This window comes from Herpailurus yagouaroundi, unplaced genomic scaffold (assembly GCF_014898765.1).
Source record: "Herpailurus yagouaroundi ecotype Mexico unplaced genomic scaffold, PumYag 29, whole genome shotgun sequence".
NCBI classification, from domain to species: Eukaryota; Metazoa; Chordata; class Mammalia; order Carnivora; family Felidae; genus Herpailurus; species Herpailurus yagouaroundi.
Window position 1 is genome coordinate 116,761,478 of NW_024412377.1, and position 14,200 is coordinate 116,775,677.

Here is a 14,200-nt window from a genome sequence, read left to right on the forward strand (position 1 = left end):
GAGGTTTGTGTGGTTTTCCTTCCTCCGCCTCCCAATGGCAATCTGGTACGTGCAACGTTGGGCCATCCCTGTACTCCAAGAGCTCACAGTTTTGCAAGTCAGATACATATAACACAATTCAAATTTCATTTGGAAACAGTTTAGTTTTTGAAGTGCTATGAGTGCATAAGGATCCAGTTAATTTTTCTAAGTATCATCAGAGAAGGTCTCATTTAAAAAGGATACTTCTGCACAACCATGAGTCTTGAAGGATAAATAAGAGTTCTGTGGTTAAGTGAGCCTGGTTGGTAGTGGAGGGGGCATGCTGGAGAAGAGGAGGACACACAGGTATGGATACAACTGAACTAAAAGGCAGGCAAATAGACATGGATGTGGGAAGACAATGGACTGTATGAACACTGAATAGCTCTGCAGGCTGAAGCATGGTCTACCTGGTTGAAGGGCACTGATGAGGGGACAGGACCAAGTAGTTCCTGGAATGTCATGGTGTTTTTGGAGTGTGCAGTGGCCCAAGGTGATTCAGAGCTAGCTCTGAATCAGATGGCAATAAAAATTCTTGCTGGCATACTGACTTTTCCTACCATCCTAAATTGAAACATTTCTTTGCCCTCTGGAAAACATGATGGGAAACAAGCTAGGGTGAGTTGCACATTGGTAACAATGGAAAAAAGGAAATCATTTCAGCCCAACTAAATGTCTGGCTGTGACTGTTCCCTTTGAAGCTTAATTATAACTGTCAGAAGCAGCTTCTTAAATGTTTGCCAATATACTACAATATGAGGGGAAAATTCGCCAAAGTCTTAAAACGACAAGGAAGCAGTATTGCCCAGGTCAGGTGATTTAGTTCAAACAAATCATTATTTGGTTTGCCCTAAATTTTGGGGAAATGCCTCTGCAAGAATGTTTATTTCTAAGTTCAACAATCCCATTATTTCTGCTATACAAGTTGTCTTCCAGGCCTATCAGCTCCGGGCAGGCGGGGCCAGGGCGAACTACCTCAGGGAAAAATAAATGGGAGTGCCTCCCCATTGCTTAACAAAGTTTAGCCAATAAAATTAAAATTGCATTAGCTTGGGATTCACTGTTCTTCGGTGATCTGGCATACCTTATGTCTCAATTTCATCTTCTAGTTTCCTTGTCAAAGGTCAGAGGCTGAAAACACTAAAATCCCAAGTTATCTTCATTTTTCTCTTCCTATATTAAAAAAAAATGTTTATTCTTGAGAGAGAGAGAGAGAGAGAGAGCATGCAGGGGAGGGTCAGGGAGAGAGGGAGCAGAGAATCTGAGTTAGGTTCTGCACTGACAGCAGCAAGCCCAATGAGAGGCTTGAACTCAATGACTACGAGATCGAGATCGGGACCTGAACCAACGTCAGGCACTTAACTGACCGAGCCCCCAGGTGCCCCATCGTCCCTCTCTTCCTAAACTTCTGACCACTAATATTTTCTCTTTCTAAAACACATTGTTGTTCCTTCTGCCTCTCAGAATCTGGCTCAACTTTGCTGACTAAGCTGAGGTAAAGCCTATTATAAAATGTTTTCCTCAGTTGCCTGAGAAGGAATCAGTCTTTCTCTTCTAACTTATAGTAAAATTTAAACATTTTATTTATAATAAAAAAAGCATTTTATCTTTCATGACATATAGCACATGGGTATATTATGAGTATGTATCTACTTCATTATTACTTAAAATACTATATGGCCTTTTCAAGGTAGAGATTTATTTGACATTTGACAGTCAAAAATAGTGGGAGCTATAACTAAGAGTTTAATAATAGAGGGGCACCTGGGTGGCTCAGTCGGTTAAGAGTCTGACTTCAGCTCAGGTCATAATCTCACTGTTGGTGAGTTCGAGCCCCGTGTCGGGCTCTGTGCTGACAGCTCAGAGCCTGGAGCCTGCTTCCAATTCTGTGCCCCTCTCTCTTACTCCTCATGCTCTGGCTCTCTCAGTCTCTCAAAAATATATAAACATTAAAAAAAGAGTTTAATAACAGTAAGAAAGATAGGAGATGCTAAATAACTATGTTGGGTGGAAGAATCAGTGTTTGCATGAGTGAGTTTTCAAAAGCTAGATTTATTTATCTGGTTATGTTTTATATATGTATGTATGACTTGGGCTCATTGCCTGAGTATAAGAGAAACAATCCTGTATCTATCAGATAGTACAACCCAGTAACTCCCTTATGTAGGTAAATTTTGCACCACACCTTTTATTACAAATTGTTTTACGTAAGATAATCCCAGTTGATACAACAAATTACTTCTACGTATAATAACTTACACAAGAAGAAGTTACCGTCTCTGATATGTAGAGAGTTTTTCTCCAAGCAGTACTGAAAGACCCAGTCTCCTTTCATTTTGAGCTTCCACATGTGGCTCAAATTTGCTATGCTCATTTGCATTGAGCTAGTTGGAAGAAGAAGAATATCATGAAGCTGTTCACACATGGTTCTTCACCAACTTGGCTTAAAAGTGAAACACAACACACACTCATCCTTGTTGAGAATTAGTCACATTGATCACAGCTATATGCAATGGGGGTAGAAAAATCACTTTGCTTGTTGGGCCTTCTCTTCCTAGCACTGATTCTATATTCTATCAGTGGAGCATGAATTTTATAGACGATTAGCTCCCAGGGCCACCAGATACCGTGCATACCCCTTTTCCCACTCTTAGGACATATTCACTTGATTCCTCATAAGAGACAATCTAAAGTGTTATCCAGTCATTGCAACCAGCAAACAGTTCTGACTTCTGAGAGTAGCTCCCTACGGAGACCTGTACCTTATGAAGTGTGCTGCCAGCCCTCATCTCCTCTCCCATACTAACACGTAACGGAGGAGCTTGAACACGGTCACCACAAGTCAGACTCCCAGTCAAAAAAAAGAGTGACGAGATACCACATGACCATCACTGGCACACAGCGCTGATAAAATCTGCCTACCTGGACCAGTGAAGTCTCCTGTTTGTAGCGGGGCACATTCTTTGATGACACTCTGACTCTGTTATTTGAAAAAATGCCCCTTTTCCTAGTTCTTGGCAGTTCCTGGCTCTGCCTTCTGATAGGATCTTACTGGCCTTTGTTTTATCAAGGACCAATCTAAGATGGAGTTTGGGAAACATGTTTACCTTTAGAGCTACATTACTTTAAAATCTACTTCTTCATGGTCAAGTTCAGGGGCTTAAACTTTATTTAAGGTAAGTGGTTCTTTTAACTTGACTTATGGTTTCTCTGGCAATACAAATCCTCAAACTTTAGACGTTCCCTAAACTATTTCCTTTTACTTGCTTCCATTTTGGGGTCTGTGTTCAAAGTTCTTTCCTATAGCCATAATTCTAAGGCCTACGTTATGTCTTTTCTTTATTTTATTTTATTTTATTTTATTTTATTTTATTTTATTTTATTTTATTTTATTTTATTTTATTTTAATTTGGTTTAGTTTAGTTTAGTTTAGTTTAGTTTATTTAAGTTTATTTATTTATTTTGAGAGACAAGAGAGCAAGCAGGGGAGGGGCAGAGACAGAGGGAAAGGGAGAATGCCAAGCAGGCTCCACGCTTGGTCAGCACAGAGCTGGAACTCACGAAACCGTGAGATCATGCCCTGAGCCAAAACCAAGAGTCAGATGCTTAACCAACTGAGCCACACAGTGCCCCTGTCTTTTCTTTCTTGATCTCCAGTCCCTGTCTCTACGTTTAAGGGTGGATAGTTTGTGACCATCTGAAGCAATAAGCTTAGGCCGGGAAACAACATTTCTAATATGATCTTGGCAACAAACCTGAGTGACTTTATTCAATGGAGGAAATGCATGTGTCTTTTGTTACTAATGGGGCTTTTTCAGTCTGCTTCTTACCATGCAGGTGTTTAGAAGCAAACGGCTTTTCAATCTCCTCGGAAGCCTCACATTTCTGAGGGTTCTCTATGTTCCCTTTAATTTCTACTAGTAAGATTCCAAATACTTTTCTCAACTCATGTCTTTCTCTTTATATGTTAAAATAAGAAAATAAAACTCAGAATATACTCTCACTGTGACTCTTTCTGATCTTTCCCCCTAGAATTACAGGCTCAGTAGGCACAGGGGATAGCTTTTGATTCATCATGGTGTGGCAGTCGTAAAAGCCAGTCTCAAAAGTATTCACACTCATTGAGGGGTAAGGCCCTTAGCCTGTCTCCTTCAGTCTGGGCAGGTTTGGGAGTCAGTCACTAGAGTATGCCAAAGTGAGACTATGTAAGCTACTAGATGTTATAGGTCATATAAGTCCCCACAGTGTGCACCTGTCAAAACACCTGTTCTTAGGATGCTCCTTTCTGGTGTGCACTTTGAATAGATTTGAAGTGTGACTTTTGTTCAATAAAGTGTTATGCAGACTGATGCATACAGAACCCAAAACATTTTTGAAGAAATTGAACAAGCCTAGAATGAAAGAGATAGTAAGAAATGTAGAGGCCATGTTTTGTGCCCTGCAATACAAAACATCTATGGGCAGGAGGCAGGTTGCGAAAACTACTTAGCTGTAAACACAGGCCATTTTTTACAGGAGTATGTGCTAGGCGTGGGGGAGCAGAGAAGATAACTCAGAATAATCAAGAGACCAGAGGACAGGGCAGAAAATTAATCCCAGGTAGCAGTGTGGGGCCTTTATCAAAAACTAGCAACTTGTAGGGGCACCTGGGTGGCTCAGTTGGTTGAGTGTCTTACTCATGATTTCGGCTCAGGTCATGAGCTGACGGTTGTGGGATTAAGCCCCGAGTTGGAATTTAAGACACAAAACACACTGGGTGTGGAGCGTGCTTGAGATTCTCTCTCTCTCCCTCTCTCTTTCTCCCCCTCTGTCCCTTCCTTGCTCCCTCTCACTCTCTCAAAAAAGAAAAAAGGAAAAGAAAAAGAGAAACTAGCAACTTGTGCCCAATTACTGGAGATTTATAATGAAGGAAGTGGCATGATGAAATTATATTTATATGGAATTATTCTGGCTGAACATATTGTGTTGATGTGTAATGTTGAATGTTGAATGCATCCTGAAAGAGTGGAAGCAAGATGGTGGTTAGAAGATTACTGTAATAATTCAAGTGAAAGAAGACAGTGGTTGCACTGAGGAATTAACAGTGAGGTGATGAAAAGTGGTTAGCTGTAGGATATATTTTGAAGATGGAGCCAAAGAACTTTGCTGACAGATTGCATGCTGGGTGTGATAAAGAGTGCATTCAAGTATGATTATAAGGTTTTTGGCTTAACGACTGGAAAAACTGGACTTGCCATTTTATGAGGTGGTGAGCAATGAGGAAGAAACAATGGTGGAGGAAAAGAATGTCAGGAGCTCAGTTTGGGGCACAATAAGTTTGAGATTCTGACTAGATATTCAAATAAAAGTGCTGAGTGGGCTGTTGTATACAACAATCTAGATTTCAGGGAAGAGGTACAGATTGGGGGTACAAATCTAGTGTCAGGTGAGATCACTAAGGGAAGAAGTATGGGGAAAAATCCAGTATGGGTTCAAAGGCTGAAACCTTGTAGGTGCCACCTGATGAAGGGACTCATGGAGACTGAACTGGAGCATCTTGGAAGTGTGATGGGGAAAAAAGTACTTTATAGAGGAGGGAGTGTTTCATTACATGAAATGCTGTTGATATATGTAAACTGAATCATGGAATGTTATTCGATCTTAAAAATGAAGCAGATCCTGCCATTTTCAACATGTTATAGCTGTCATTCTTCATATTGGTAATTAATGTCTTCTCTTTTTTTTTTTTTTTTTTTTGTTTTCAGTCAGTCAGACTAGAATTTTATCAGTTTTACTAATCTTCTCCAAGAACTAGGTTTTGGTTTTGCTGATCTTTCTGTACTGATTTTCTGTTTTGTTTTTCTTTTTACTTCATTATCTTCTTTGCTATTTCTGACTTCCTCTGTTATACTTACTTTTGTTTTGTTTCTTCCACTTTATTTAACTTCTCAAAGTGGAATTTGAAGTCACTGACTTTAGATCTTCTTTCTTTTAACAAAAGAAGAAAATGTTCAGAATCGGGTTGAGTGTTGTACCACAGTAACGGGCCAGAGTGCAATCTGCAGGTTGATGGTGGTCGGGGGCTAATGCAGGCCATTCAGAACTGATTCTACTTTCTCAAAGAGGAAGTTTCCACATCTGAGAGTGAGGATGCTGAATGAGATTCACCTAGTGCTTTCTGACTTGATTTCAGCTTATATAGTTTTGACATACTTGGTGTTTTTCAAATTTTTATGCATAGCTTCACATTGCTTTTGTAACGTGACTTTTGTAACATTTTCATCTTCTTGTAATTATACTAGTATATTTATTATAATGATTGCTATTTGAGGTATTCCTGTCATCTTAACTATTTGCATTTGAAAAAGCAGATTTGGTGTTCTGGATGTCACAGACGAATGATTTGAGTTTGAGTATCTGAGACAGGATAGCTGAGAGCTCAGAGCACATTTCAGAACACAATACTTGTGAAAATGTGAGAAATAGGACAGTTGCTTTTGTGTCTCTTCTTCTCTATAAAGTAAGATATTCCTATGCATTCACCTTTCTTTATGCATTCATTCAAAAAAGCACAAAAAATAAAAAACACAGGAAACAACAGTATTGGCTAGGATGTGGAGAAAAATGCAAACTGGTATAGCCACTGTGGAAAACAGCATGGAGTTTCTTCAACAAATTAAAAATAGACCTACCCTATGACCCAGCAGTAGCACTGCTAGGAATTTACCCAGGGGATACAGGAGTACTGATACTTAGGGACACTTGTACCCCAATGTTTATAGCAGCACTCTCAACAATAGCCAAATTATGGAAAGAGCCTAAATGTCCATCAACTGATGAATGGATAAAGAAATTGTGGTTTATATACACAATGGAGTACTACAGGGCAATGAGAAAGAATGAAATATGGCCCTTTGTAGCAACGTGGATGGAACTGGAGAGTGTGATGCTAAGTGAAATAAGCCATACAGAGAAAGACAGATACCATATGTTTTCATTCTTATGTGGATCCTGAGAAACTAAACAGGAACCCATGGGGGAGGGGAAGGAAAAAAAAAAAGAGAGGTTAGAGTGGGAGAAAGCCAAAGCATAAGAGACTGTTAAAAACTGAGAACAAACTGAGGGTTGATGGGGGGTGGGAGGGAGGGGAGGGTGGGTGATGGGTATTGAGGAGGGCACCTTTTGGGATGAGCACTGGGTGTTGTATGGAAACCAATTTGACAATAAACTTCATATATTGAAAAAACAAAACAAAACAAAAAAACCTGAGAACAAACTGAGGGCTGATGGGGGGATGGGAGGGAGGGGAGGGTGGGTGATGGGTATTGAAGAGGGCATCTTTTGGGATGAACACTGGGTGTTGTATGGAAACCAATTTGAAAATAAACTTCATATATCAAAAAAATTAAAAATAAAATTATCCTATGATCCAGTCATCATACTACTGGGTATTTGCCCCCAAAATACAAAAACACTGATTCAAAGGGATACATGCACCCCTATGTTTATTGCAGCATTATTTGCAACAGCCAAACTATGGAAACATCCAAATGTCCATCAATAGATGAATGGATAAAGAGGATGTGGTATATATATATATATATATATATATATATATATGGTATATGTGGTATATATATATAATGACATATTTTTAGGTCATAAAAACAATGAAATCCTGCCATTTGCAACAACATTGGAGCTACAGAGCATAAAGCTAAGCAAAATAAGTCAGCCAGAGAGCTACAAATACCAGATGTTTCACTCATATGTGGAATTTAAGAAACAAAACAAACAAGCAGAGAAAAAAAAAGAGAGAGACAAACCAAGAAACAGACTCTTGACTAAAGAGAACAAACTGATGGTTACAAGAGGGGAGGTGGGTGAGGGGATGGGTGAAATAGGTAATGGGAATTAAAGAATATACTTATAGTGATAAAAAAAATTAAATTAGAAAACGCACATTCATTGTGTTGTCTCACTTTGAGTCTCACAATCTGTGGGGGTACTTATTGATAGGTGAGCTGCTATCTCGTTTTACACATGCTGTAACCATGTGCAATGCCTTACTAGCAAGATTGTAAGTAGCTTCATAACATTTATGAAACAGCCAGTATTTCCTAGAATTAGCCCAAAGGGCACTACATTGACACAGTATCACCTTGTGTAGAATTCTTATGTGGAAGACATATGAATTACGTGAAGACAAAATATGTAGTCACTTAACAAATGTGTTAGGAGGGTATGGTAGATACCTCCATGAAGGGTACACTGACTTTTCCCCTTACTCGGGAGTTATTCTAAAAGAGTGAACTCTGCACAACTTCACTGAAAATAAGACACAAAATTTCTGCTTGACTCATTAGGATGAAACCCTGAAATATGGGGCCTTTCCTCTCCTAAAACTTAGTCACGATGCTAACAAGTCATAATTTCCCTTGGCATGCTGACGTAGGAGGAGGTTGAGTAAATGTGTAATCATTGGAGCTAAGTTATGATTACATACACACAAAAGTGTCGCTTTGACATCTTTCCTTAAGAGCAGTTTCTTCTCTCAATGTCAGAAAGTGTTTGGCAAACTAAGGAAAGCCCTCGCCACAGCAATGTGCCTATTCCTGCCTTACTTTTGGTCATACACATATTTCTTTTTTATTTCTTAAATGTTTATTTATTTTGAGAGAGAGAGTATGTGTGTGAGTTGGAGGAGGGGCAGAGAGAGAGAGAGAGAGAGAGAGAGAGAGAGAGAGAGAGGTGAGAGAGAGAATCCCAAGCAGGCTCCGTGCTGTCAGCATGGAACCCCATATGGGGCTCTATCTCACAAACCGTGAGAACATGACCTGAGCTGAAATCAAGAGTTGGACACTTAACTGCCTAAGCCACACAGGCACCCTTTGGTCATACAGGTATTTCAACAACACCAAAAAGTTAAGAATTGTTTAGCTATGTTAACGTATAAATACCTTCTGCTTTATAGTCCCAGGGGCTTCTAAGCTATATTATATCAAAACCTAAACCCCTCTTGATTGCTACTGAATCTGCCTCTTTTCCATGTCCTTTTATTTGATTAGCAGTACCTTTATAGATGAGTGTTCATCTCAAACTTGTATTTGTTTTATACGTCTACACTAGCTAGTCATTAAGATGGCATATTCTTCCTTAGTAATCATCTCTAAGAAAGGAGGAATCATAAATCATGAAGTTTGCAAAGGTCTGATTTCAAAGATATTTTTTAATTTTTAATTTTTAATTTTTTCAAAGATCTGATAGTAATCATATAGATGTTGAATAGGTCACACAATGCAGAACATTTTTGAATATGTAAGTATTCCATAACTTTTAAATCAATTCCAAATACTTAATTGCTTTCTTAATTTTATAATCATTCCTTGATAATTATTTCTATTTCTATCATTTTCTGAATCCTGCCAGTAAGGGCCCGATCTACTTACAAGCAAGTTTTAGGAAAGTTGAAACCTTCAAAATATAAAGTAGAAGTTCTCCATCTACCAAAAGAGCAGATAATCTGAGGAAGTTCCTCCTTCCTACTCCTATTGTTAGGCAACTGCCATCATAACAAGGTGAGATGAAGCACAGAGGTAATCTGAGAAGATTTTGCCATGTCTTAGTTTAAAACATACTATGAAAATGTTTTAGAGCCAGATGTCATATTGTTAGCTATGGCTTCAGTGGGGTGATAGATCTCAGGTGGTTAAGTCCTTTTCATTTATTTCTTCATTCGTTTGTTGAATAAACACCTACATTAGGCCAGGCATTAGAGTAGGTATAGGGAATATTACAATAAACAGTGATATAAAATGTCCCTGCTCTCCTGAAGCTCATGATCTAGTTATGGGAAAAGAGGTTAGTAAAAATTATCCTTGTGATATGATAGGTACAATAAACAGGTTAGACAACAGAAACATCCATGAAGAAAAGGAAGCCTGAGGAAAGCTTCTTATCTCCTTTTCTTCCCCATAGCTACAAGCAAAAATATTATAACCTGCTATTTTATTTCCCAGATTTAGCTTCCATCCTATACTTTTTTCTTCTGGGAACCAGACTGTGATTCACAGGTTTCTGCTTCCCTTGAATACTACCCAAGGTATGACATCAACCCTACCTTAACAGCAGGCACAAGGAGACTGTTCTCCCACCCAGCTTCTCATGAGAGCCTGCCTCTGGGGAGCTAGTTTGCGACAGGAAGAATTGGATAGCAACAGAATCTGTCCTCCTCAGGTCACTGATCAAACTCTGTTCTGTACTCAGTTGTCCTAAGTTTTGTCTCATGTGGTGCAGTTGCATGCACAGAGAAGATAAACATAATTTCTAACGGCTGAGAAACATTTTAGAGATACAAAGCTTGCACCTGGCTGCAATCTTCCCACAGCCTCTGTAAGAGCAGTCATTAAACCTTTACTTGACTATTAAGAAGGGGACTTTACTCCTTTGCAGTGAAGCCCATTCCTTTGTTAGATTACACAGTTAGACAAAGCCTCCCTAATTTTAATTGAGACCTGTCTTTCTGATGATTCAATTACCCTAATTTTCTACCTTGAAGCCACACAGATCACAGTGTATCTCTCTGTCCCTTGATAGAATCTCTCCCTCTTTTCCTTTTTCTCTCCCATGTCCTTTCTTTGTTTATTTCTTTCCTTCCTAAACATATCTCATGCTCTCTATCAATATTCTCTTCCATGAGCTAAATGTCTGCAGTTTTGTCTTTTATTTTTAAAATTATTTTATTTTTAAGATTTTATTTTTTTAAAGTAATCTCTACATCCAGCACAGGGCTCAAACTTACAACCCCGAGGTCAGGAGTCACATGCTCTACCTACTGAGCCAGCCAGGCATCCGTGCAGTTTTACCTTTTAAAAATGGAATAATTTTTAGCACTTTCATTATTTCGATCAAGTTTTTCTATACAACTTCCAATGTCCCATATTTTTCATTAAGTTTTCTACCTATACAGGTGCACACACACATACATAATATTCCTGTATATATAATCCTATATCTATTATGAAATATATGATATTCCAGAAGCCACTTCATCAAAATAGAATTTAGCAGGGGTAACTTCTGGCCACGCCAGCACTCCAGCTGACCCCACGGGAAGCAGATGAATGAAATGGCTAATTCCCCAAATTGTGAAAATAGCAAATTGTTATCGCTTTAAAATGCTCAGTTTTGGAATATTTGCCATTCGGCAGTAGATAAACAAAGCAGGGTGGCACAGCAAAACCAGACCACAGAATTGCCTTCTTCTGAATTTTAACAAATGAACCGCAAAAACAAGAAGTGTGTCAAAATTTCATGTCAGCGTGTTAAAAAAAAGAATGCTTGGGGACCAGATCTTGAAGTACATTGCAAAATTAGAAAATAAGAAAAGAAGAACAACCTGAGATGTCAAAGCTTAAGTCTTAAGTTGAAACTTACCCTCAGAAGCAGAAATTATAAGATTACAAATTTCTCCACAATTTCTATTGAAAAGACTATTTGAAAAGTAGGAAGAGGGTTTTTTTTTTAAAACTTTTCCTCTTTTGATAGATTGGATAGGTGAGGAAAAAATGAAAAAAGATGCTATGAGATGAAGGATGAAAAAAGCCAATTTTAAAAAGTAGATTCACTCATCTCTGATGGAAACTTACACTCCAAATTCCCACATCCAAAAGGGGAAATAAATGAATCAATACAAAGCTATTCTTTCCATGTATATAAGATAAATTGCCACTCATGCCAACTGAAAAAGAGAAGAGACAGCAGAGAGGGCCTAATTCTTCCAGCAAAGGCCCTATTCTTTCCAGCTGAGCTCTCCCTATTTAATCACAAACTTCTCACCACAGGAAAAAAGGAGAGAGAAATAAAATAAGCCCTTATTTGATAGATCAAATGGCAAGGCAATAAAGCTGCATTTAGTAGTATACAGATGATTAAGGAAAATTAATTCACTCTATGTCAAAGAGAAGTATGGCTAGAGCTGTACATTTTGAGGTTGAAATTAAAATGGGAAAGCTGAAAGGTATGCCAGTCCCTGATCATAACATAGCCAAAGAAAAATTAAGGAGAGCTGTGTTATATGAAAGAAACATGATGATGACTGTCTGAAAATAAATATAATCCAAGGAAACAAATTACGTTTGTCTTCAGAACTTCACCTTAGTAAAAGAACAGGACTTATTATAACATAAGATCAAAAGCTAGATAAGGAAAATGCAACTGAAATGTAAAGAAAAATGGAGGTAATGTATAATTTATTAGCCTTTTGATAACTTCTTCCTTTATTTTGCACATTTTTCTATTGGGGTGTTGTGTTTTTCTTATCATCTATAGGAGTTCTTCATGTATTTCAAAGAGCCTCTTGTTGGATACATGTATTGGAAACATTTTCTCCTAGTAGGTGGTTTACCTTTACTTTACTAATCTTACTAATTTAATTTACTAATTTGCTAAAATTTTGATGAATTTAATTTTAATATTGCACAGTTTACCATATTTTTATTTACACTTCATGCCTTTTTTTGCTAGTTTAAGCAATATCTGTATTCTCTAAATTCATGAAAGTCTATTTCCTTCTAAAAGATTTTCTGAATTGTTTTTTTTGAATATCAATTCAAATTGACATTGTTGAGTCAAGATTCACTTTCTCCCATGTGCATATCCAGTTGACTCAGTATAATTTAATAAAGAGAACATGCTTTCAAAATTCTACTACTACTAGGATATTTTTGTCATAAATCTAATGACCATACATGTGCGTGTCTGCTTCTGGACTCTCAATTCCATTCCACTGGTCTATTTGTCTATCTTTGCAGCAGTATATTTTCTTTATTATTATTGGTTGAGAATAAATCTTATTACCTGGTCATGTGAATCCTCCACCTTTGTTCTTCCTCAAGATTATCTGCTTTATTCCTATTACATTTTCATACAAATTTGAAAATAAAATTGTTGTTCTCTCAAAAAACAAAAAACCAACACTCCAGCTACCAAAACAAAAACAAAAACAAAAACAAAAAAATAATTCCTGCCACATTTTTGAGTCAGATTATACTGAATCTATAAAACAATTTAGAGTGAATGTATTTCTTTATAATATGAATTTTTATTTTTATTTTTATTTATTTATTTATTTATTTAATTTTTTTTTTCAACGTTTATTTATTTTTGGGACAGAGACAGAGCATGAACGGGGGAGGGGCAGAGAGAGAGGGAGACACAGAATCGGAAACAGGCTCCAGGCTCCGAGTCATCAGCCCAGAGCCTGATGCGGGGCTCGAACTCACGGACCGCGAGATCGTGACCTGGCTGAAGTCGGACGCTTAACCGACTGCGCCACTCAGGCGCCCCTATAATATGAATTTTTAAATTGATGAATGGGTATGTACTTCCATTTCTTTGGGATTTCTTTACAATCTTTGATTAATATTTTATAATATTCAAGGTATAGATTATACATACCTTTTGTTAGAGTTTTTTTTCCTTATACATTTGTTATTTTGATATTCTTGGAAGTAGTATCTTTAAATAAGTTTCACTTTAATGTACTTATTGCACCCATTTAGATATAATTTCTTCTTCTTCAATGGCATATTGACCTACTATTCAGTACATTCTCACTTCAAAAGTAGCATGTGTAGTGTGATCCTATTTTTATTTCTATCACAGTCATTAAGAGAGAAAGAGGAGGAGTTCAGAAAAGATTTTAATCTAAAATCAGTGACAGTAAGTCTCAATTGTAATGTTTTGCTTGCTTTTACTTTTTTAAATTAAAATGTATTTTTCTGTATTTCTGAATTCTTCCTGAAGAGTACATATTACTATCACAAAGCAAAATAATTTTAAATTACAAATTAAAAATTTCAATTAAAGAAAATGAACCAGGGTGTAGATTGGTCTTGTAGTTTGCATGGTATTTCAATGAATCTCTTTGGCTGCCTACACATACCCATACTCCAAGAAATTCCTAATTTTTGTTTGGAAAATATATGATAAACAATTTACTCAAGTTTGTGCCTTTGAGTTGATTAACTTTCTTTGGATAAAAAAAAATCTAATCAGAAAAACAAAAGAACTCCACAGAATTCTAAGAGTAATATTTAGTCCATTAGATACAACATTTCCCAACTCTCTCATCCATAGAGAGAGCTCTTCATGCACTATGATAGGAGATTTCACTTCCTGGGGGAAAAATAGGACAGTA